We start from the raw sequence: 25,610 nt of genomic DNA on the forward strand, positions 1-25,610 counted from the left end.
CTAAATTAACGTTATGGATACTGAGTTAGAGAAGTGTGAATGTTAGTTTTGTAACTTTTGAAATACTTTATTCTTTGCTTTGGACTGGTTATCTCAACATTGATAAGGATCATTTTAGGTCATATCTAAAGCAAAATCAGCTTTACACTCTTGATTGAAAGAATTGATTTCTTAACAGGTAAAGTAATAGTCTGTCAATTCAGTCAAACCCCTGGTGATCAGTCCCTTTAATCAAACTCAAAATGATTTTGTGCACAGATGGAAAAGAAAACTTGTAAGTTCTGCATCATTGGTCTCCACTGCAACTTCAGGCAAAGCTATGTGACTCAAACTTAGCCTGGAAAATTTAAACAAGAAAAAAGGCAAATGAAAGATATGATTTAGAAATTTCAGATATACGTGTAGTGGTGACATGTGTTATGTAATGCTTTTTAATGAGACTTTCATAACTGATACCTCCCACTGATATAGGTAGAAATATATTTGAAAGATTGAAAAGTCAGAGCAGTTGACTTTTCAACTGCTTCTTTTGTTTGTTTTTGGATAAGCAATGGATGCACTCTTTACTTATGCTACATGGAAGGAAATCTACAGTGACATGGAAAATACTTCAATGACTAATGACTGATGCTTCATAACAACTGGGAACAGAGGCGATTTTTAAAGTGGACTTAGAATTTTTAAAAATTGTTTTTATACTACTAATTGATTTAAAAAATTAAGTTAAATCAAGCAGAAATGCTATTACAAGACAAAAGCAAGGTTTACGTAAATGTTTTACTTTTAATAGTTAATCTGAACAAACACTGAGAGATTAAATTTCCCCCCATGAAATGCAAATAGTTTTAAATAATTTAGAAAACAGCACATACTTTTCAGAAATACATTGCAGACAATTTAGTACCCAGGTTTTGAGGCACAAGGAAGAATTTTAATAGTGCTGCGTTTATAAGCATGAATTTGCTTCAAAATGTAGACATTTGACATTTTGGCCTGTTTAGCCTCTTCCTTCATATTCTATGGCTGAAAGTTTTTAAGGTTTTCTAGAGGGAAGCTCATTATTTGAATCAGATGCTAAGAAGAGCAGGATGAGGGTTACAATTATTATACAATTCTTCCTCTGCGTCACCTAATGTTAAACGGTTATATTCAATCCTATGTAGATATTTGAACCTACATGAGGAATTCCAGAGAGAAGCCATTTACACTTTGTATTATACAATCAAATACATCTTTAAAACCTCTGCCTGAAAGATAAAAATGAAGAGGACTAGGAGGGACTGTACCTCTTAGTTTGTCTTTCTTATCTTTGTTTGTTTCATTGTCTTTATACTTTCAGATAAAATCCACAGAGACCATTGATCCCGACAAGCAGTGTGGGTGGTGATCTTCAGACACTGGGTGTCCATTATAAACGTAAAAGAGTTTGGTGAAATGACTCCTTTCTTTGGTATAAGTACATGTTTTATGGCAACATAGACGTCTGGCAATGAACCTTGTTAAATCTGTGGAAGCTCCTGGAAATTAGGGACTTTATCAGTAGCTCTGTTATAATGAATTCTAGATGGCGGCATCTTTGACTTCTGAATACTATAATCTTGTTGGAGTTACTTAAGCAATAGCTATGTGTGTGGATTTATGTTAAGGAGATACTTGATAACGTAGTTTAAGACAGTTTCATTTGGAGTCTTTATAAAAACCATGAAAAAGCTTTTCCTAACTATGATTATAAGAAAATTATCTTGGCCTTGAACTTCCTAAGAATGCAAAAAAGTTATTCTCTTTTATTAAGATGTGAATCCTTATCATATTGCCCTATAGTAATCTGAAAGAATTCACTAGTGATAAAACACTGCTGGAAGCCAAAAGTTAATAGTAAAATTAATGAAAAAAGTTATTAATATAAAATAAAGCAAAGTGACTGGGAGATAAAGGAGTCTTCCCTAATGTATAACTGTTTTCTTATGGGAGAATTAACATTTTTTAAGAAATTGAGCATAAAATGTCACTAGAAACCTTTATGTTTTTACCACCTGTATTGAGATAAAATCTCTCCTGCAGTCATGAGTGATCAATATATTCCACATTTTTAAAAAGGTGTGAGTGGTAATTAAACAAAAATGACAAATTTTCTCATAACTGAAAACTACTGCTATATCTACCACACAAAGTCACAATGTGTATTAATTTCATATACAAATAGTTCTGAGATCATTTGGGGAAAATGATAGTCCTGAAAAGAAGAGGATGAAGAGTTTGTAGCTCTCCCTCTTTGCTAGAGGGAGAAGTTGGAATTGTTTCGCTGAGATAGAATCTTGGGCAGGATGGGATCTACCTACACTAACGATCCCAGTGTGCACTCTACTCTAGCTGACAGGCTTAAGCTGGCTGAGTACAACCCAGGTCTGTTACTTAGAAAGAAGGAAAGAATTGACATCTCCACAGGGAGAAAGTTGATTGCAGAGCTCCTTAGGAGGCAACAAACAGAGGTTATTGTATTAGTCAGGATACTCCAGAGAATCAGAATAGAATGCTTATCTATCTATGTATCTATGTATCTATGTATCTAGGTATGTATGTATGTATGTATGTATGTATGTATGTATGTATGTATCATCTATCTATCTATCTATCTATCTATCTATCTATCTATCTATCTATCTATCTATCATCTATCTATCTGTCTATGTATGTAGAGATTTATTATAGAGAATTGGCTCCCACAGTGATTATGGAAACTAATTAGTCCCAAGATCTGTAGTCTGAGAGCCAGGAGAGTTGAGGGTATAAATCCCAGTCTGTGTCTGAAAGCAGGATAAGCTGAAGATTGTCAGGTAGGGAGCAAACTTTCTCTTGCTCAGCCTTTTGTTCTGTTCAGGCCCTCAGGACACTGAAAGATGCCTGCCCACATTGGGGAGGGCAATCTTCTTTACTCCGTCTATCAATTCAAATGTTAATTTAATTCAGAATCGCCTTCATAGTCAGACCCAGAATAATGTTTAAATATTTGGTCACCCTGTGACCCAGTCAAATTGACACATAAAATTAACCACTGCATTTATTTAAAACTGTCATGAAAAGTTTTAGTGCCTATAAATTGCTGGAACTCTCTGTCAAAAGTGGGGAGGGAGAAAAGTTGGGGAGGCTGAATTGATAGCATATAGAAACAGCTACATTTTGGGCACTGTTGCATCTTTCCATAACATGATAGCAGTATGCTTGCTCTCATGGGGGTGTTCTAGAGCTCACAGAGGCCGTGATGTGGGTCATGTGTACATGCAGACAGCTACCAGGTAGCATGAATATGGTGAGGGGAAAGGACATTAGAAAATAGGAAAGTGGTTCAAAAATTTCCAGGTTGAGCACTGCCTACATTGAAATTTCACCTGGTTTAAGCTGTCCCCACATAGAAGACTGAGTAATTGTCACTTAACACTGTAAACAGAGTTCTGAGTCAGGCAGATGTTTCAGTAGGCAAAAGACCATTCATTCATTCATTCATTCATTCATTCATTCATTCATTCATTCATGAAGTAGCTCTTAAGCACTTGGGGCTGGTACTAGTTTCAGTAAATACAGCAGAGTTCCTACCTGAAGGATTACATTCTAGTGGAGAAGACAGCCAATAAACAGATGAAGAGACAAATAGTGAAGTATATGCATTTCAGGCTTTGTCAAGGTTGTGAAGAAAAGAAAGCACCATAAAGAAACAGAGCAATAGGAAGATGGGGTGGGGCTGTTTTACATAGACTGGTCAGACAAGATCTGTTTCTATTGATGATGTTGGAGAAGATATTTGAATGATGTAAGCAGTCCATTGATGTGAAGATGTTAGGGGAGAGAATTCCAGGAAACAGTGTGTGTACATGACCTGAGAGAGACGGAAATTTTGTGCGTCTGTGGAGGTAAGAAGGAGGCGTGGTTGGAATGGAGTGAGCAGGAGATGAAGTCCAAGTGGTAGGTTAAGCCCAGGTCACGTGGAAACCTGTGGGCCATGGGAAGAGCTAAATTCTATCAAAAGTCAACTGATGTATATTATAGTTTTCATCAGGGGAATGATACAATCTAATCCATGTTTTTAAAAGTTTAATTTGATCATTTAAGGGAGAACAGAGTGAAGGGAGGCAAGAATGGAAGCAGGGAGACGAGTTACTAGTCTAATACAGTTGTCTAGATGTGAGACGATATAGTTTGGACAAGGTGATGGCATTGGAGGTGATGATACATGTTGGATTTGCAACATTTTGAAGGTAAAGCCCACAGGATTAGCTAATGGTTTAGATCAGGGTTGAGGAAAAGGGATAATTAAAGCTCTTTGATAATTAAAATTATAAGTAATCCAAAGTTCCACTTAGATTTTTGGTCTGAAAAACAAAAAATGGGGGTGATTGGGGAAGGTTCCAGTGTATTGAAGATTGAAATGAAGAGTTTTTCTTTGGCCATTAGTTTAAGAGGCCTAGTAGACATCCTAGTGGAGATGTTAAATAGACCGTAGCAGGATATTGAGAGTTGTGTGCTCATGGCACAAGTGGGAGCTTGGAAACAGAATACAAAGATTAGAACATGGAATGTAGAGACAATAAAATACCTATATGGTTTGGGAATGATAAGCATATTGGTGATTATATAATACCACGGAACTAGATGAGACTACCTAGGAAGAAATAAACTTAACGAAAAGAAGAGAACCAAAGAATAAACTCTGGAGAGTGCTAATACCGAGGGGAAGAGGAGCCACCAATGAAACTGAGGAAAAAAAAAAAGCCAAAGAATTAAAAGGAAAACCAGTAGAGCATTCTTCACTGGAAACCAAGGGAAGTAAGTATTGAAGAATAAAGCTATTAGACATTAAGTCAACACATTTGAGAGGTTCAGTAATTTGGAGACAGATGTGGCAAGATGGAGGTTGTTAACGACCTTGATTTGAGCAGCTCCATGGGAGAGGTGGAGTTGATTAAAGAGTCAATGTGACCAAATGGAAATACTCTTTCCCAAAGGAGCAGCAGAGAAATGGGCAGAAGCTGAAAGGGAAATAGGATCAAGGAAGTTTGCTTTGTTTGTTTGCTTTTCAAGATGAGAGATTTTTTATAGCATGTTTCCATGCTAATGGAAATGATCCAGTTGAGAGGAGCAAGTTGAGGAGGGAGCAGTAAAGAAGGGAAAGAATTCCAGTAGCAAAATTCTGAGTAGGTGAGAAGGGATGACAGCCAGTGCATTGTGGGAGTTTGCTTTAAATGGACCAGGGACAGGTCCTTCTGTCAGGAGGAAAGACAGAGTGGATGGCTCAAATGCAACGAGGTTAGAAGATTTGGTGATGGGAAAACAAGGAAGATTTTTTTCGGGTTGTTTTTAGTTTTTCAGTGAAATAGGAGTCAAGCCATCAGCCCAGAGTGAGAGGCAGAGGGAGGAGGGAGTATTGAGTATTTGAGGTGAGAAGAAAACATGTAAAATAGATTTTTAGAAGAGTGGAAATATGAATTTACTATGGAAGCATGGAAGGATCCTGGGTGGTGATGAGGTCTTTCTTGAGATTTGTGGTCTGAAATTTATTTTAAGAAAATAAATAATTTTCTGAAAATTCTTTCTTCAATGTTTACACAAAATTAGATAACTCAGGTGAATGTTTTTTTCCAGCCACTTTGCTGCTGCTGGAGTGCAAGTGAGGAGTACATAGAAAGTTGGATTTTAACAGAGTTTGGGTTTTGCTCAGTGAGCACAGTAGAGAGAAAGGGAATAAAGAAAGATCTGAGTTACTAAAAATAGTGCCTGGCATAGTGGTGGAGAGGTTTACAGTGAGCCTGTTGTTAAAACCCTACATGAAATGCAAGTGAGTGATTAGGAAGTTAGTAGATAATTATAAGAAATTCATTGCAAATAGAGTTCCGTTGGGCAGAGTCACTTAGATCTGCAGCTTAGTGGAGATTATGTCTGATCAAGATAGTTCATGGTCAGCCTTGGGATTTGAAATAATATCATCACAACCATCAATTAGCTCACAATTTTTTCATTTTTATTTTTAGTATTTCCACACATTATCTGGATAAAAGAGAAAGCATAGCCTATGTCTTCAAGGAATTGACAATTCTACTGGAGATCTGGTAGGAAAGATAATTAGATGTAGAAAATGACCCACCATTGTTTTGTGAGTTGAGTCTGTTTAAGTGAGAAAGCAACAGGCACACCAAGTTGTCTCCGCTCTTGTAAAACAGAATGTAAATATTTATGGAATACAGACCTCTTTTCTTCAGTAGCACAGTTGGGTCTCTACAAATATGGAGTTCTCTTTTAGATACTTCAAATTAGAGACAAATATCAGGCAAAATTACTGACAATAAAAACTCTAATATATCAAGTATAAGGAGATATTCCCAAGACTTCACATAATGCGATTTGTGATCAACACAAAATGAATGATTTTTCTCTTTTTTGCTTCCTCCTCCTCCTCATACTTCTTTTGCTTCTTTTTTTGTGATGAATAGATAACTAGGAAAATGATAAAATAGTATCTTGGCAAATCAATAGTCCCTTTCCTTCCTCCCTCCCTTCTTTCCTTCTTTGTTTCCTTCCTTCCATTTTCCTTTCTTTATATTAATAACTATTGCTTTTGTAAAAGTAACATATGTTCATTATAAATACATAAGCAACAGAGGAAAGTACAAAGAAAGATGTACTCAAATTCTACCTTCTAGAGGTAATCATAATTTTGATGATTATCATTCTAGAAATCTCTCAATGCTTATATGTATAGATAGAATAGATGGTGAGAACTGAAAACTAAGTTGTTTTCCTTCATCCTCAAAGTTGGAGGACAAAAATGTAACCAAATCTCTTTCTTGTACATGATTGCTTTTTATCAATTTTTTTTTTTTTTGGAACTGCATATGTCCTTTCAATCTATTGACTTATTTTTTCCCTTAATATTAGAGAAACTTCATTGTGCTATATCTTTGGACACTTTTTCTGTTGCATTTATTATGTTATCTACCTTTTCTGCCTTCTATCTATGTTACTTTTCTTATGATTATTTTAGTTTCTGTATGTTTTCTCTGCATTCACTGTGATTTTTCTCAAATGTTTTCTATAGTAATTCAATTTTACACCTTGTCTATTCAGTTCTTTTATCTTACTAATTTATTTTTTATTTTATTTTATTTATTGAGTTTGTTTAATTAAATTCATAGTCACATAGTTTATTTTATAGAATAAAGCACTCATACCGTGTTTCCCCAAAAATAAGATCTAGCTGGACAATCAGCTCTAATGTATCTTGTGGAGCAAAAATTAATATAAGACCTGGTCTTACTTTACTATAATATATGACCAGATCTTATATAATATAATATAATGTAACATAATGTAACATAACATAACTTAATATAATATAATACCAGGTCTCATTTTCCAGGAAACACCGTAGTGAATTTTTAAAAAACTCTCTTAAAAGTCAAGAGCCACCAATAAAAAGAGTTGCTCTTATTTTATCATAATTGCAATTACTGATTGGATTCACCTAGTTTGAATACCTTTTCCTCATAACGCCTATGGTTATAAAGTTCTTCAAAGGATTTACTGAAAATGGTATCATCATTGCCGTACCCTGTAAAATAAACTGTTTAAATTGAACCAAATTGTTCATTAATTTAGGCATATATAAAGAAAAATCTAAAAGTAAATGACATACTGATATAACTGTTGGGGGAGGTCATCAAGAAGCTGTGACCCCGGTTTGACCCTCGAGCTGGTCCCGGGCCATTGGCGTCTCCTCCTTCTCTCCCCTGTGCTTGGAAGGTGTGCTCCACTTGCCTTCCTGCACTAGCAGCTGTCCAGGGACACACAGTTATGATGAGATTCACTGGACTGGGTACATGACTGAAACCAGTTCAGGCCCTCTGTGTACGTAACTGAATCCACTTAAGTCTTCTATGTAATCTTTGAAGATTCTGGCGGGCAGGTATGGAAAACTATTCGTTATGCGGCTAAAACAAGCCTCACAGGGAAGTTTCCTTGCTTCTTAAACCTACCACCTACCAATCTGGAGTGGTCTGCCACTTTCTTCAGTCTCTCCCTGCCCTCTGTGCATGGGGGAGAGTTTCAGCCTACACCCAGGATCTCCCGGGAGTTTTCAAACTAACAGGAACTCCTGTTGTTCTGTGAGTAACTGTCAACTCCACTCGTGAAATCATTGGCGACGCCCTTAACCATGAGAGGCTAAGAAGGCATCCCTCGGGCTGGTGGTGGCCGATCCTTTCTCTGTCATCCTCCCAGTTCTCTTCCATTTACTATTCCTCTCAGCAGCCCATGTGTGTTTATGCTGGATTGGTCATTTTCAAGACCAAAACCAGATATAATTGTGGAAAATTGCTAGTCTGCTTACCCTTGTTTAAAATTTAGACTTTGACATATTAATCAACTCAGTTTGTAGTGTAGTTGTCTGTTCCATTTGACACTACACAGTTACACATAATATAGATCACCCCCAAGAGTTGTAGTATTCTTACAAGGCAGAAGTTGCAAAATTTCTTGGCACAAATTGTCTTCCCTTTCTTCCACTGTTATGGAAGAGGTTTTATAGATTTTTCTCATGTGGGTGGGAAGGGACGAATTCCCCATCTGGATACCACCTGTAAGAGTTCACACCTTTTCTCAGAAGAAATTTAATCTGTAGAAGCAAGCTATTTCAAGTGTTGTATTTTTTTTTTTTAAAGCAATCTGTGTTGCCATTCTCTAGGAGTCAAATGGAAAGATTCTTTATGAGTTGTTTTCCTAGGATGTTGCTGTTTATAGAATCAATGTCACTTGTATCTAAAATTTGTTTAACAGAAGCAAGGTCAACAATGAGTTATATATTGCCCCATGCAAAAATAATCATGGTACATTTTCATGAGGGACAGCTTGAAAAAAGTATATTGTAACTAAATTGACTTTGATTATGTATAATATTTGATTATTATCTAGCTTGCTTGTCTACTCACTCCAACTTCATTGGAGGACTAAAGAGTAAGTGTCTCTGTAAGGGTCTCTGGCAGAGTAATGAAACAGTGAAGCCATTAGAACAGTGTTTCTCAAACTATGTTTGACATCTATGTGAGCCAGGTGTTAAAATGCATATCTTTGAATCCTAATTCCAGGCCCGTCATAGACCTCTGAAGATTTGGGTTATGAAATATGAATGTTTGAGGACTATATGAGTATTGATATTAGTATTAGAAGCTGCCTGAACTTTTATTAAGAAATTTAGGAAAGCTACAGAATGAATTTTTATCTGCACAATGAAGAATACATAAGCCATCACTTTAGTTATGCTTTCAATGTTTTAAAATCATTTCTAGTTGAAAACTAGGGATTTTGAAAAAATTCCTAAGGGACTATCTTGGAGGTGGGAGATTGAGAATTAGAGAGCTTTTTTGGTGAGGGAGGCAATGGAAATGACAAAAATGCACAAACATCTTATTATCACTCACAGATAAAATAGTTTACTAAAAAATTCACCTTCTGGAGAGCTGGTTGTGACAAAAGTTTCCTGAGTCCTATCTCAAGTACCCACTGCCAAAAGCAGCTCTCTTTCTCTAGGGGGAAGATGCTGTGTAATTTTTGTCCTGGCTCTCGAGCTGTTTACCTGGGATATGTACACTGACGGCAGAAAATAGTGTGGACATTTCCCCTCTGGGCATGATGGCAAGATGGCCCCTGGTGCCGCCCTTGACTCTGAATTCTGTCCTCAAACTGTTTGTTTTTGTGTGTGGCTATTATGAGTAAATCTGCTATGGTTGGTTATTCATAAATCTGCATATAATTTAATTATTCTTGGGATTGTTGGATCATATGACAGTTACGTGTTTAACTTTATAAGAACCAATCTGTTTTACAAAGTTGTCGCATCATTTTACTTTCCTATCAGCATTGTATGAGATTTCCATTTGCTCTAGCTTAAAAACTTTTTATTTTTAGCTATTCTAATGGGTGTGTAATGGTACCTTAATGTGCATTTTCCAGTTGACTAATGTGGTTGTGAATTTTTTTTTTTTTTAATGTACTTAGTGGCCATTTGTATCTTTTCTTTTATAAAGCGTTTGTTCAAATCTTTTGACAATTTTTTAAATGGGTTTTTGTCTTCTTGTTTAGTTGTAGGTTATTAAGTTCTAGATATAAGTCCTGGTATCCACAAACACATACCAATTCATATACATATGAATTCATATACAAATATAACATTTCTTCCCAGATTCTCCCAGTTTATGTCTTATCTTTTCATTTTCTTAATGGAACTTGTGAAAATCAGATTTTAATTTGGGTGAAGTTTATCAATTTTGGGTTTTTGCTAAGTGGTTTCCTTTTAGGAGACTCATAGGTTTAGTTTTTACATTTAAGTCTGTGATCCATTTTAAGTTAATTTTATGTGTGATGTGAGGAAAGGTCAAATTTTATTTATTTGTGTGCATATATAGATATACTACCCCATTTATTGAAAAGACTCCTCTCCCTATTGAATTACCTTGGCACTTTGTCAAAAATTAATTGATAAAATATGAACCTAATTCTTGGCACTCTATTCACTCCCATTGATCTATATATCTACACTTACACCAATACCACACTGTTTAGATTATTGAAACATTATAATGAGTCTTCAGATCAGGCATGTGTCTTCCAACTTAGTTTTTTTTTTTTTTTTCAAAATGATTTTGGCAATTCCAGGTCCTTTACATTTTCATGTATATTTTATAATTAACTTCTAGATTTCTAGTCAACTGTAACTAAAAAAATAAATAAATAAATTTAAAAATAAAATGACTATAAAAGAACATTAGGATTATAAAAATGCTGAAAAAAATCTATAAAAGAAAACATTGAAACATTTTTCTTTAGAGATTAAAAAAGAAAATTATCTCAATTTTCAAAGTGGGTAACATTCAAGGACAATTTGTAGCAATCATGATGACTCTGTTAAGGTTAGATTGCACAGATGGAAGAAAGGGCACATTTCAACTCTAAATAGTGAGCTATCAAGGAATAAAATGGGGTGTCTTAGAAAGAGCTGAGGGAAGAAAAGAGAAGTGGTTCTATATTATCTGTAAGGTTTCTTTCAACTTTAAAGATTCTGTTATTCTAAGATATGTGGAAATAGATTTTTATTCAACATTTAAAAAGTGTTTTTAGATAGTGGTGCTAAACAATAATTTTCATATTAGAATGATGCTTTGTAATTTACAAATTTTTTGATGTGCATTATCAGGTCTCACCATAGCCATGAGAGCTCAGTGTATAAATGAACAGACTGAGACCTACAGAGATTGATCTGTGGTCCTAGGAGACACATTTGTAGGAGTCAGGGCACAAGTACAAGTGGAGGTCCACATACCTTATGACTGAATACTTAAAAGTTATAAATCAAACAATGAACAGTTAAATGTGTCCCAGCCTCCTACCTTGGAAACTATATCTTCAAACCACAACATCAAAAAATATATTTTTTTATGACTAAAAGTTGGCAAAATATAAAAGATGACTGAATTTAATTATTATTAATAATTACTATTGCAGGTCTGAATGTTTTGTGGATCGGCCTATGACATTTAAAAATACATTTATAATTCATAAGTTATATATTTATTCCACAAAATGTTTTCTATAATTTATTTTAATAAAGGTATAATTACGCTGTTACCAATATTTTCACATGATTTAGATTCTATTGAACATAATGATTTATAATTTTAAAAAATGTAATCATATTCAAAGCACATACATTTTAATGTACTTTGATAAAGTGCAAATTAATATAATGTAAAAAATTAAAAATATTTTCATATATAAAAAAGCTAGATTTCTATGAAAAAGTTTTCTAGAATATTTTTGTAAACAAAGTTTTATTTATTATGGTGAAACATATAGAATGAAGGTTAACATTTTAACCATTTTTAAATATGGTTAGTGACATTAATTACATTCCCAATGTAATGGTTTTGCAACCGTCGCTACTATTTCCAAAAATATACATCACTGCAAACAGAAATTCTGTATCCACTAACCAGGAACACCCAGTTTTCTCATCCTGTGGTAATCTCTAATCTTTCTGTCTTTATGTATTTCATATAAGAGAAATCATACAATATTTGTCTTTTGTGCCTGGCTTATATCACTTAATGTTTTCAAGGTTCATTTATGTTGTAGCATGTATCAGAACTTCATTCCTTTTCATGGCTCAATAGTATTCTATGGTATGTATATACCACATTTTGTTTATCCATTCATCTTCTAATGGATAGTTGGGTTGTTTCTACCTTTTCACTATTGTTAATTATGCTGCAGTAAACAATGGCATACAAATATCCTTTTGAGTACCTGTTTTTAATTACTTTGGGTATATATTCAGGAGTGGAATTGCTGGACTATATAGGCCTGCTGGGATTTTATTTGGGATTGTGCTGAATTTGTAGGACAATTTGGAGTGAATTGATATCTTAACAATATTGTCTTCTGATCCATGAACATGGTATGTCTTTGTCTTAGCTTGGGCTGCCATAACAAAATGTCATAGACTGGGTGATGTAAAAATTGGAAGTTAATCTTTTCATAGTTCTACAGTCTGGGAAGTCCAAGATCGAGGTGCCAGCAAAGTAAATTTTGTACTGAGGCTTCTTCTTTCTTGACTTGTAGGTGACCGCCATCTTGCTGTTGTGCTCACATGATCTCTTCTGTGTACGTGTGTGTGTGTGTGTGTGTGTGTGGAGAGAGAGAGAGAGAGAGAGAGAGAGAGAGAGAGAGAAAGAGAGAGAGAGAGAGAGAGAGAGAAATAACCTCTTTGTGTGTCTTCTTACAGGGGCACTAATCTCATCACGAGGGCCCCATCCACATGATCTCATCTAAACCCGATTACCTTCAAAAGGCCCCACCTCCAAATACTATCACACTGGGAGATAAGGCTTCTACACCTGAGTTTTACCAAGACTCAGTTCAGTACACAGCAATCTCCTTATCTAAGTTCACTTTAATTTTTCTCAGTAATATTTTGTTCTAAGTGTATTACCTGTGTACACATCTTGTTAAATTTATTTCTTAGTATTTTGGGTTTTTTTGATACTATTGTAAATGCATTTTTTGTTTAATTTCCAATTGTATATAAAAATACAAATGATTTTTGTTTATTGATCTTGAATCTTGTAACTGTGCTCAATTAACTCATTAGTTCTGGTAACTTTTGTTTTTTTGGTTGTTGTTGTGGATTCTTAAGATTTTTCACATCCCCAATCAAGTTGTCTGTGAATAAAGACAGTTTTATTTCTTCCTTTCCTAGCTGTACAGCTTGTATTTTCTGTTCCTCCCTTGCTTTATTGTACTAGCTGGGACATTCTGTACAATGTTCAAAGGAAGTGATGTGAGCAGACTTTCTTGGTTTTTCCCAGTCTTATGGAAAGAACATACAGTCTTTCACCATTAAGTGTGATATTAGCTGTGGGACATCTTATTTGCATTTTTATATCTGTAACTGGTATGATCAATTTATTGGCTACACAGGCCTTTTCTTTACCCAGATTCCATAATCAGTGATTATGGTAGCTTCAGGCCTTTTACATCTGTTTTACTTAGACAAGTTCTTACTTATTTATTATACATATTAAGCTGCTATATAATATTTGATTTTCCAGGTCCCATGGCTAAAAATAATTAAAAAAATATTGATATAACATTATGCTATTGACTTTTATTGAAGCTCAAAGCAGCCACTGAACCTCATTGATGAAAATACTGTGTATTATGAAACTCAATTGTCCTTGAAGAAGGGCCCAGAAGATACATTCCTACTGGAATTTAGTACCAAGTCCACACTTACAAACTTAGAATTAATTTACAAAAGTATTATAGATCTGCTCTATAAAGTAATGAGGATTACTTAATCAAATGTATTTCCATTTTTGTCTTAGTTTCATGACAGCTCAAAGCTAAATTTTATGCATAATCACAACAATGATAATTTTTATATTTACATCCTCTTTTGTAGTGCTTTGGTATGTTTTGATTTATTTTAACAATCTTTATTTATGTCTTTTATTGTAGGTCAACTCAAATCCTATTAGAAAGGATTTAGAAGTATAAGTAATTATCTCTTTTTGAATGAATAAAAACGCTATTTCATAAAAGGACCTACCTTTTAAATATTTAATTGGAATAAATACCTACCTTTAATAGGCTTAATGGAAGCTATAAATGGAAAGTCTCTAGGCTTGGGAACAGTCCTTTATTGGTCTTGCAAGATGAGCTTCCAAAGAGAAATAACTGGAGTGATGATCTTGTTGAAATGAAGCTAAAATGCTTATGACTAAAACAAAACAAAACCCAAGCCAAAAACCTGCTGTTTTCTTCAATGTTCCAAGAGAAATGGTGGAATGTCCTGAAAATAACCTAATAAATGAAACACTAAAGATTCACAATCCCTCGGGTTTCTGAGTGAGGCGGTGAGAGAAAGTTTCGGGGTTTCTATAAGCTGTTTCAGTCTATCTTTGTGCTTGAGGAAATAGTATGTGTTTAGTGACAATAATTAGAACAATATAAACATTTAAATTATAGTAATTATTAGTTGATATTTGTACCACCTAATTTAATCACACATGCGTATATTTGTGCATTTTAGTGCTAATTGTAGATGTCCTGACCTTAAAGGTATATAGAGTGAGAGTTATTTGATAAGTAATTGAATTCTCAAACACTCTAAATATTTAATTTTTTGTATGTAATTATTTGGGAGGGGGGGTGAAGAAGCAACATTTGCTTTTAAAATATTCCTAAATGTTTATATTTAGTATTAAAGTGTGTCTTCAATGTTTGAGAGTAATACTATATGCCAAGCTCAATGTGAATTACTTTACATGCATTATCTCGTATTTCTTACAATGGTTCACAGCAATCCTACAGTAGCAATTGCATTGATGCCTGTTTTACAGATGAGAAACTGAAGTTTAGATATGTTTAGTAACTTGCCCACGGCCACACAGTTAGTACAAGGCAGCACCGTGATTTAAACCATGATTGTCTTAACCAGCGTCACAGTTGGAAGGCATTTGGCTGTAACAGTAGCTTCCACCAACAAAGCTATCTGAAGGTAAAGGGTTGCTTGCTTTGGCTTAGTTGTTCAATAATGCTATTTTATCTTCTGTTGCACTGTCCACAACAAGTGGGCTTTTCATTTTCATGCTTTTTTCTTCATGGTTGCAAAATACACAATGCAGATCTAGGCATTTTACGTTCAAGACTGGAAGAAGGGGAAGTGGCAGTGCCAGCCAGAACTGTGTCACATGGGGACCCCTTGCTGCAAGAGAAGCTAGGAAAGTAACCATTACTGTTTGTAACCACAGAAGAAGGTGGCTGGGGCCAGGGAATGGCTATTTGGCCAAACAAGTGTCTGACACAATCATATTACATAATGCCACTGCTGCCAGTTTAGCACTAGTAGAATAGGATTATGTATACATGTTAAAGGTGGTGATTGAGATAGAGAGAATGAAGGAGAATATTTCACCTCTCTTAGAAACTCTAATTCAATTTTCTAGCAGAGGCCTTTGGGTTGCTTTTCTCTGCCTCCCATCCCCCATTTTTTTGCAATACTATATTATCTTTCTCAAACGTGCCCCTGGAATGGATTCAATAGTGTGTATCCTGTCAGGGTGTGAGGATGACAAGGAAGGACAGGAACCTCTAGCTCTAGCTTTCAGTTGGGAGACAATGCAAACATGTATTACAGTAGAATGGGTACAGGATAGCATGACTGGACGTGCAGACATCATATTACAGTACAATCAAAGTTATAAAAAGGAGATAAGCTTGAATAATCATGCATTGAAGCTGGTAACCAAGAAGCAGAGCTATTTATTATTTTGTTAGCTTCTAGCTTAATAATCAGAATAGCCTAAAAGATGAAATAATAGTAAAACACAAAAACAAAGCAATCAGTGATGAAAAGTTAAGAGAATTAAAGAAGTCTCACAGAAATTAACAGTTGCTAGTAAAGTTATAGCTTGTCTTGGTTAAATCATCTAGTTAGTTGCAAATTAATTTGTCTTAAGAACCTCAATATGATGTCTGCATTGAGGAAAGGTTAATATTATAAGGGTAATGGCCAAATGGCCATCTGCATATCTGGTACCCCTGGAAATTTTTATAAATGGCATATATTTATCTGTGTTTAAGAGCAGTTATGTGGGGTCATTCTTTCATTCACTCAAAGAACCATATATCGAAGCACACTCTGTGTAGGAAACACATCCAGCTACAGAAGTCATGGTACTTACCTTCAGGAGCTAATGATCTAGGAGGGTGTTGGTCTTCCAGTGCCCATTCAGCTATCTCCTCTAATGGACTCATGGTCGACCCGATCTAAGTGCCAAAGCCAATTGAACTATCTCAGTGAATTGACTGATCAAATTAGGCAAAAAATGCAAAATGAATAGTTAATCAGAACACTCAAACTACATGTATAAGCTGATACATACTTATGTATGTTCCTGCCATTCAAGATAAAATATAGGATTATTTATGTCAACTAAAACTCTGCTCTTCTTTTTCATGCATACAAAGAAGTCACTATCTAATGCTGTTACATTCAACAAAAATCTTGGCATTACTAACCCAATTAGAAAATATGGTTTTATTGCCAGGAAAAATGATTCATATAAGTTCACCCGATAGAGTACCTAGCACATAATAGGTACATAATTAACAATATGATGAGTGAATGTTGGCTGAATGAAAGCAAATAAATCATTTCTCTGTAGAACTCTATTTTCCAAGAGTTTTCTGACAAATTTTTCTACTTATAAAGAAGTAGACATTTTAGAAAAGTTATAGTTTATGTTGGTTAATAAGTCTAGTTAGGTTCAAATTATTATGGCTTAAGAGTTTCTATAGCAATTTTTGGACACACTTAAAGTGGTACATGAAAGTCTTCCTGTGGTGTATCTAAATCCTTTGTTAAACTGACAAGTTGTTTTGATGTCCTTTTCACAAAATGACATAACGTCGTTTCTCGGGGAGAGCAATGTGCTCGCTGGCAATTGTTTGCTTGCTGCCAGATTTCAAAGGAGGTGTTTTGTTACAGTTGCCTGGTATATGTTCCTTGACTTTTAGCTTGAAATGCTCACTGCAGCTGTGCTGGCTCTTCTTCAGACAAGGACTTTTAGTGTCTTTAAGTCCAACCCCCACCCCCAATTTTGAAAGCTCTGTGCCAAGACGGGAGTGGACCATTCATCCACTTACTTTTCTGCAGCATCATTTCCTTAAAATCAGAAGCCTACTTCCATACACTTGCTAATTTAAAAATTGGGCTGGGTGCCTACACCCATGGGTAAGAGAAGATATTTATTATAGGTGTCATACTTTGATAAGAAATCAGTGTAACTCTGTGGCTGCTGGATGATTTTTAACAATGCTTTACCTGTACAGGTATAGTGTGTTGGAGATGCAACTGTGGGAAGGCATACTCCCTGCTCTCAAGTAACTTAGTGTTTAATAGGCAGTAATCGTGGTAGGTGCCACCACAGGAGAAGGCACAGAGCTGGATGGTGCATAGCAGGGGGGGCACCTGAGCCATAGGGTGTGGGCTCAGAGAGACCTTGGGTTTCTGTGTGGGAGCAGCCACAAAGCCATTTCAGATAGCAATGGGAAATGCTTTTTTTTTTTTTTTTTTTTTTTTTAATTATAAGCTGTAACCTCCTTATATAGAAATTAGATTCCAAATATGGAAATAATTTTGAATACTGACAGGCAGCCAAGCAGAGTGCTTCGGAGCTCAGACTCTGGAGCCAGATTTCTAGGTTCAAATTCTGAATGTTTTATTTACTAGCTCTAGGGATTTGGGCAACACACTGAACGCCTTTTGGGCTGCAGTTTCCCCATTTGTAAAACAAGGATAATGACACTACCTAACTTACAACATTGCAATGAAGTAGAGCAGAATTAACAGTTATAAAATGTTTAGAACAGTGCCTGGCATAGGAAGTGCTATATAAGTGTTTGTTAAATAAATACTGCATACAAATATAGAAGCATTTAAGCACAATTAAGTATCTGCTAGTGACCTGTGACATAACTTATGTCTTTTGTTCTTTTCCAAGTCAATGAAGATCATTCTAGTGACCTAAAGCTCCTGTCAAATGGTACTAAGAAAAGGGTTAATCAGTGATTGGTTAGGATCTAGTCTCATCTAATAGAGTTGTTTATGTATAGTAATGTATATTATGTTGTGTGTACATGTTTATATATTAATAATTTTGAACATATGTCAAGGGATCTGAGTGAAAGTCTATGTAGTTTCTCAGAGTCTCGTAGATTCATGGTAATAGAAACAGTAATTATTATGAAAAAAATATTGCACATTTGGACGTTAGTAACTTTAAGCATCAATTAACTTGTATAATTGTAATAAGGATATAACTACGAGAATTAATTCAACTGCAATAAAATATGACAGAAAGATAAGAAAATCTTCTTTTCCCTTGATTGCTAGGGCAGGTAAGGATAATAACAAATGAGACTTGAATTTTCTTTTCTATAATGAACCCTCGTGAGAAAGGAGATAGGTATTTTTGAAAAAGTAACTAGAATATTTTAATAAGGAGTCTTTCATTAGTTCTGCCTCAGTACCTAATGAAGTCAAAGCGCAATTTTGTTGCTCTTTGGACAATTAAAATACATGGAAGATAAATATTGAGTTTGAGAACACAATAAAGGATGAGTTTGTGATTTTTAGTTTTTAGCATCCTGAACGCTGGCAAAATTACTAGTCACTACTGGATCCTCTGACCGGATGCCGAGCTGGTTTTCGTTTGTAGATGTTGATCCAAAAGTTGTCTGAAGAAAGTCATTCTAACGCAAGTTGTTGGGCTTCGGACGCCATGGAAAAAGACAGTGTAGGCTAGACAATAGGAATGGTACATAAAATTGGCCAGAATATGCTAAAATAGTTTTCTGTACTTCTTAAAACTCCCATTTGTGTCAGTGAACTCAGTAAATTACCTTTATAAGCTTGTTTCTCTCTCTCTCTCTCTCTCTTGCTCTCTCTCTCTCTGTGTTGTGAAAGAAGAATTTGGTGGAAACTGTGGGAGGAAGATGATTAGAAACACTTTAAGTAGATAAAATGAGGAGATATATGTAGGTACATAATATGTCATAAGAGCCAAGAGGTACATCAGCCTGAAAAATTTAAAGTCATTTTCAGAGACAAAACAGGTTATAAGTCTTACTCCTAAATGAAACAGTCACTTTAATAACAGAATTATTCAGTATTAGCCTTATCTCCCAAAACAATAAGTTCATTAAACAGAAACTTGATTCTGCAGCTCACAGGGTACCAGGACGGGTTTTTGGGTAGGGTAATGACAGGCTACTTTTTTTTTTCTTATTCGTACAGCATTTATTTGTCTTTCCTCTGTTGAACCCTGAGCCAACCACTTTTCCCAGGCTGCTTGGAGAGGTACGGGGAAAGGGACATAACAGGTCAGATGAGATGTGGAAGAAAGAGCTATGAGAGGTGGAGATGGCTCCTGTGCGTGGCAGACAGGATGAGAAAGGCCACTGTCAGGTCAAAGACCTCCAGGGTCTCCAGAGGGCAAAGCCCAGCACGGCTCAGGAGAAGAGCTGTGGCTTCAGAGAAGGGTTCCTGGCATAAGCAATGCGGAGGCTCCAAACTCAGTCCTAACCCCCGGTCAGAACTGGCCATCCCTACTGTGGCAGCCCCCGCCCCAATGAACTTGGCTGCTGTGTCTATATCCCTCGAAATGGCACTGGTTTGGAAGCTGCTGCTAGGGCTCAGTGAGGTCAGGGGATACGAGGCTGCCAAGCTGCTGAAGTTCTTATCTGTCAGTGTATCTGGTGGGTCGCTTCAGTCACTGCAGAGAGTGGTTGGCCCAGAGCTGAGAGGTGGAAGGGGGAGAGGCAGATATACACTCTCAGGAGGTGGCGAGCCATGGCCAGAAAGCTGCTTCCAGTGCAGAGAAGACAGACAGGGGTGATGACAGACCATTTTAAGATTAATCGTGACTTAGTGTGCGTGATCGATTGCAAGGAAGGGAAATTGAGACATTAAATCTTTCTGGGAGGTTGCTTTAGTAATTCACGTATGAGTAGTGACAGTCTGGATTGTATATCCACTGAGAATGGAAGAAAGACATTAGTTTAAGAGACATCTTGAAGCTCTAACGACAAGGCTAAGAAACTGGGAGTGGGGTCTTCCAAGAGGTAGTATGGAGTAGTTTGTTGTACTGTTTGGGAATATAAGTAGTTAGAAGGAGTCACACCCAAACATGTGATAATTGAAATATAAAGCTTGGAGAACGCTTTAAGAAAGAACCAAGGACACAGGCAAGGATTAAGCAGTGGGTAGGAATTCTGAAGAGAAGAAGACTGAAAAGAACCCTAGACTCAAATAAATCCTAAAACCATCAGTGTTGCCACCGGAAGAATGTCATGCAGACCCATTGCCCTGGGGCTGTGGTCACTTGAATGAAACCAACTCTAGTCATTAGGAGGCTAACGGGGAGATTGAATCTTACATCTGAGATAGTCTTTCTCCATTAGCTCTTTACCTGTTGGTTTTTCCCTTAGAACTAAGTTTCACGAGAGCACGTACCGTGTCTGTTTTGTTCATGGTTTTATATCCGGCAGCTAGAAAAGGAATTGATAAGTGTTTGTTGAATGAATAAATGAGCGTCTGCACACTCTGAGTTGCACACTCTGATATTTAGCAGGAGATAGAGTCTCATCAACTCCAAGAACAATGTTTGCCCAAGTCAAGAATAATGTCACCCCAAGTCAAAATGGGATCCTGGAGCAATCCTCCAGTAGAGAAGGATGAAAATGTTCTCCACGCCAGCCGCTGGCCATCTGTGGCTACGGACCTCTGAAATGAGGCTAGTACAACTGAGGAAGAGAACTTTAAAAATTATTTCATTTAAATTAACTTAAAATGAAATTGAACTAGCCGCTCGTGGCTGGCGCCTACTGCATGGTACAGCACAGATGTGTAGGGAGACTTCTCCAGTTAGGAAAGCCTGGCCGCTCTGGGCAGATTCGATCAGGGCCTGGAATTGGAGTGGGACTTGGGGAAAGGAATTAAGCGTCAGCTGCTAGGGTTGTTTTTATTCATCCTTTGCCCAAGGGACAGGAGGAGTCTGCCACGCTCCCATGAGGTGCAGGTGACCTAGACAGGGAAGGAGACCACTGAGGGACCTGGGGCCCAAACCCTAGTTAGTGATAAAGTTGTGTTTACGCTGAGCGTTTTGATGAACATACATGTTAGGGAACACTCTGGGCCTGGTAAACGCCCCTAAAAGAATTCACGGCTCAGGGATTCTGCTCACCTTTCTTTGTACCATGGTAAATAATCATTGCATCTGATCATTCAAAGATGGATGAGGCACCTATGATAAACTCAAAATAAACACTTGGACACCCAGGAACTCACAAAATGGAAAAGCAACATCTTTGAATATTAAAGTACTGCAGGTGAAAGATACTTAGATACTTGTTTTTATTAGTTTCAGGTGCACAAGACAAAGCAATACTTAGACATTTATCATTTATATCCCGCACACTGTGTGATCTCCCCTCCCCCCATCCACTATCCCTCTGACATCGCAAAGATATTTTAAAAGACTTATTAAATTAGAGAAATATTTATCAGACTTATTATGTTTATTTAGTTTCTGTTAGATTTTGGAATGCTCTACTGGGGTTTGCTTTAGCAGATTTACCTGGTTAGTTATAGCTTGTGTAGGCAAATAGTCAAATTATTCTGATTTCCTTGAGTTTTCTGTGACTGGGCTGTGGTAGAAGGAGGGAATTGTGTAGGAGTGTGTGAAATAGGCCTCACATTCAGAATTCACCCAGTGATAATACCTATCAATATCGTGTATTGAACCGTGTGTAGGAGCCGATGTTTGGCATGTTTCAGGCGACTTTGGGGAATAGTCTCTATTGAAGAAAGGAAAGTACGCTTCAGATCCATTCACATAATTTATGAAAGTGAATAGGGATTTCTCACAAAGGAAGAATGCTGGACAGACTATTATATTTCACAAGATAAAGCACGCTATGTGTAAATTCCCCAAATCAGCCAGGATAGCAGCGGACAAAGAGATATTAATACCTTCCTAGGGAATGAGATTAGCTTTCTAAGGAGTAAACGGGCAAGAAAATAAAGGATTCTCTTAGGATTGCCTAAAGACTTGGTTCACCTCCCTGAAGCTAACCATTCGTTTTCGTTGTTTTTATGAGAGTATCTTTTGCAAGAATCTAATTTGTACCACAGGAAAATGTCTGAATATTGAAATCTTGAGGTTGGGCGGGACTTCCAGAGATGATCTAGTCCTACCATCTATTTTATGCTTTAATTAGTTTTGAAAAAACCTAGTCAAGGATCTCCTAGTCAGGACTCCAACGTCTGGACAGAGTGGTCAGTAGCTGCCAAGCTGAGCCATTCCATCCTTGGGGAACGGAGACACTGGGATACTCTTACAGAATCTCCTTCTGCTCCTCAGCCTTCCATTCATTCGTGCTACTTGTAACTATCGGTTCAAACAACACCACCTCCAATTCTTTTTCTATTAAAGTTCCTAGGATATTTGAACATGATTATTAGATCTCCAAGGCTAAATAAGCCTGTTTCTTTCAAAAATGTCTTGGATGTTATTGATTTGAGCGTTTGTGCAGGTCAGCTGAGTGTACCCAGCTTGCCATACTTGTCCTGCAAGGGTGGTCTGGGCCGCACAGAGACAAGGGCGTCTCCTTTCTCCTCCTTCTTTTCCTTCTTTCTTTTTCTGTCCCCTTCCTTCCCTTCCCCTCCTCTCTCATTGATTCTACACTACCTTTATTCATTTGTTCAACAAACATTCTGTTCACTGTTGCTTCATATTAACCTTTCTATAGAATAAGTTGCATGGATTGCTAGCTACTAAGCTGTTGCTACTGTCTGTTCTGTACAAAACAGCTGTCCCTTCGGACTCAATCACCTCATTTTAAATTGATTGCTATTACCTTTCATCTCATTAGATTTAACCGTCGTTTCTAATCGGTCAGCTTCCTTTTCAATCCCGATTCGGTCATCCAATATGGTCACTCTCCCTCCTACAAATTTTATGATGTCCTCTCTAATATTTTCATCCAGCACATTGAGTAAAATGTTGAAACAGATGGATCCCAGGAAAGAATCCTTTTACGATGCTGGAAACGTAGAACCAGGTTGATGTTCCATTAATTAGCACCCTCTGGGTGCTAAACAGTTTCAAGAGCTGTTTGTTACAAATTTGCCTTACTACTCAGGCACTCAGCTTCTGCATATTCCATTTTGGCCACAGGTTAAGTTGAAAGATCTAAAGGTCTCTCTGAAGGTGATGTGTGTTAGGTCTCTACATTTTCTGTAATCCTAGGAATTATACCAGAGAAGGAAAGGTCATTTGACTGTTACTCTTTCCTCCTGAAATTGTTGTGTCATCCTGTCTTTAGCGTATTTCTTCTTAAACAAGCAATACTGTTTGATTCCCTAAGAGACACAGAAGACTGAGAGAAGAATATTGGAAAAGCCGAACATTCAGATAATTATTAGAAATGGCAATGGCATTTTATAGGATTGCAAAACATAATATCAAAATGCTTTGACGTATCAAGTGAGATCTATTAGTTTCTAATCAGCAGAGGACTTGAAATAATTGATGTTTCTGTTAAAACAAATCAGAATCTCCAAACCGTTGCTAATGCTTATCTCTTAAGGTTTCCCTTTTGGCTTACAAAGACTAAAAATATTGAAAGACGTCCCATACACCAATGTGATAAAATTTTGGAAGTTTATACACAAAAATAGATAAGGTGCACGAAGAATCTCTCAATGAAGATAAACCCTTGGGGAAAAGTGTGTGCCAATAAGTTATTTGGATGTTGCTGTGGTGGATGGAATTGAAGAATTGCAAGACCAGTCATTATCTTCTTATGTGGAAGATAGTGGTTGCATTCATGGTGCAACTAAACCTTTTAAGACAGATCAATTAAAAAAAATGCTGTCCTCTATATTTATAGTAAAACTGGAATTAATTTCCTATAAAGATCTTGCTGCTTCCTCCTCAATGGTTTCTATGACCAGTGTGACTGCGTCTAAGCTGTCCTTATTCTAGTGACAACATTTTATATTAAATTATGTTCTACATGTTCAGTCATTTAAATTAGGTAGACATTTTTGTTGAGTTTTATGATATCTTGTATTTCCCATTCTGCAATTAGAAGTGTGAAAATTTAAGAACATCACAGTTTAAAAAATATTATGGCAAATATTGAATGTACAACTATAGAAAGGAATTTAATATGAGCCAGGACCAACAGAGATTTCCAAGGTACAAAAAAATATTTGGGGAAGTATAGATTTCATTGACTTTGTGTGTATGTGTGTGTGGTACCAATGCAGTAAGAAAATGACAAAAGCATTCATACTCATGCACTTTTCAATTTTAATAATGATTGCACTGGTTTACCACTATTTGGACCTTTATACTCCCTGACTTACACATCTTATCTTTGCCCATCTGGATTGAGTCCTAACTAGAAGACTATTAGTTGTTGGCGAGCCCATTCATTGTAGGAGGGGCTGGGTAATCACAAGATAATCACGTTAAAGTGAAATTTTCATGGTTAAAAATTTGCAAATAGAACTATGATTTTACTTTAACATTTCATTAGAGATGTACATTCTTAGAATTTTCAGAAGTTAAGATGAATATTATTTTATTTTCTTGTTATAATTAGTTTCTGTGCATAGAGAGTACCAGAGGCCATTTACTGGAGTTATTAAAAATTCTTATCTCCCAAGTAAAAATGTCAGAAAATATTGCCATGTTCCATGGTGCATTACAGAACACGTGTATTTCCTATGGGTGAGGGCATTCGTGTGAAGTTGAGGGAGGTCATATGCTACTCATGTCTTCATCCAAGATTCCCAGAGTGAAGGGAAATCGCAATAGCCATAAACTTGATAGACTAATCAGATTATACCAAATCAGCTCTTTATGTTTTACAACACTTTAAAAACTACAATTTAAAAATCATGATGGAAAGTGAAAACCTATTATGGCCAAGTTCTGGTAATATGTGTGACCTCTACCGTCCTCCCTTCTCCCCTGAAAGTAAGCCATGGTTTGCTTCCCTTAAAGGTGTTCCCCAGTACTCCTCAAATCTCAGGATTGGAATTCATGTTTAGATAAGAAAAAGCTATCTTGGCCTGACACCTTCCTGCTGACTCCGTTAGGCTCTCCTGTGATCTGACTAGCTCTATCAATGGACTGATTTGTTCTCATCATGTGGGTAACTGCATTCAGTGGGAAAGCCTCCTCCAAGATGAGAGGGTGAATGCTGCTATCAAAACAAATGGGAATGTTTTTCTTTCAGTAACAGCCTATGGAATCATATGGTGGGTTATGACATTGGGCTATGTTACAGTGCTAAGGATGGGCTTCCGACCTGCCGGCTCTCCCAACTTCAAGGCTCCTGAACTTGGAGGTCAGCTTGCAGTTGTCACATTGACTAAGTGAGTGTTTCTCAACCAGAACTGCATATCACAATAACCTGGGAAGCAAGCCCAA

General features: G+C 36.5%; 1 protein-coding gene and 1 pseudogene across 4 annotated transcripts in view; one reads left to right on the forward strand and one right to left on the reverse strand.

Annotated features, from left to right (window-relative positions):
• GRM8 (glutamate metabotropic receptor 8) overlaps nt 1-25,610 on the forward strand; it is a 681,950-nt gene that overhangs the window by 229,533 nt on the left and 426,807 nt on the right. The gene's annotated exons all lie outside the window — the stretch shown is intronic.
• Nucleotides 19,511-20,562, reverse strand: LOC141567654 (ATP synthase F(0) complex subunit C2, mitochondrial-like; annotated as a pseudogene).

This window comes from Rhinolophus sinicus, chromosome 8 (genome assembly GCF_057876585.1).
Source record: "Rhinolophus sinicus isolate RSI-liver-muscle chromosome 8, RSI-T2T, whole genome shotgun sequence".
Lineage (NCBI taxonomy): Eukaryota > Metazoa > Chordata > Mammalia > Chiroptera > Rhinolophidae > Rhinolophus > Rhinolophus sinicus.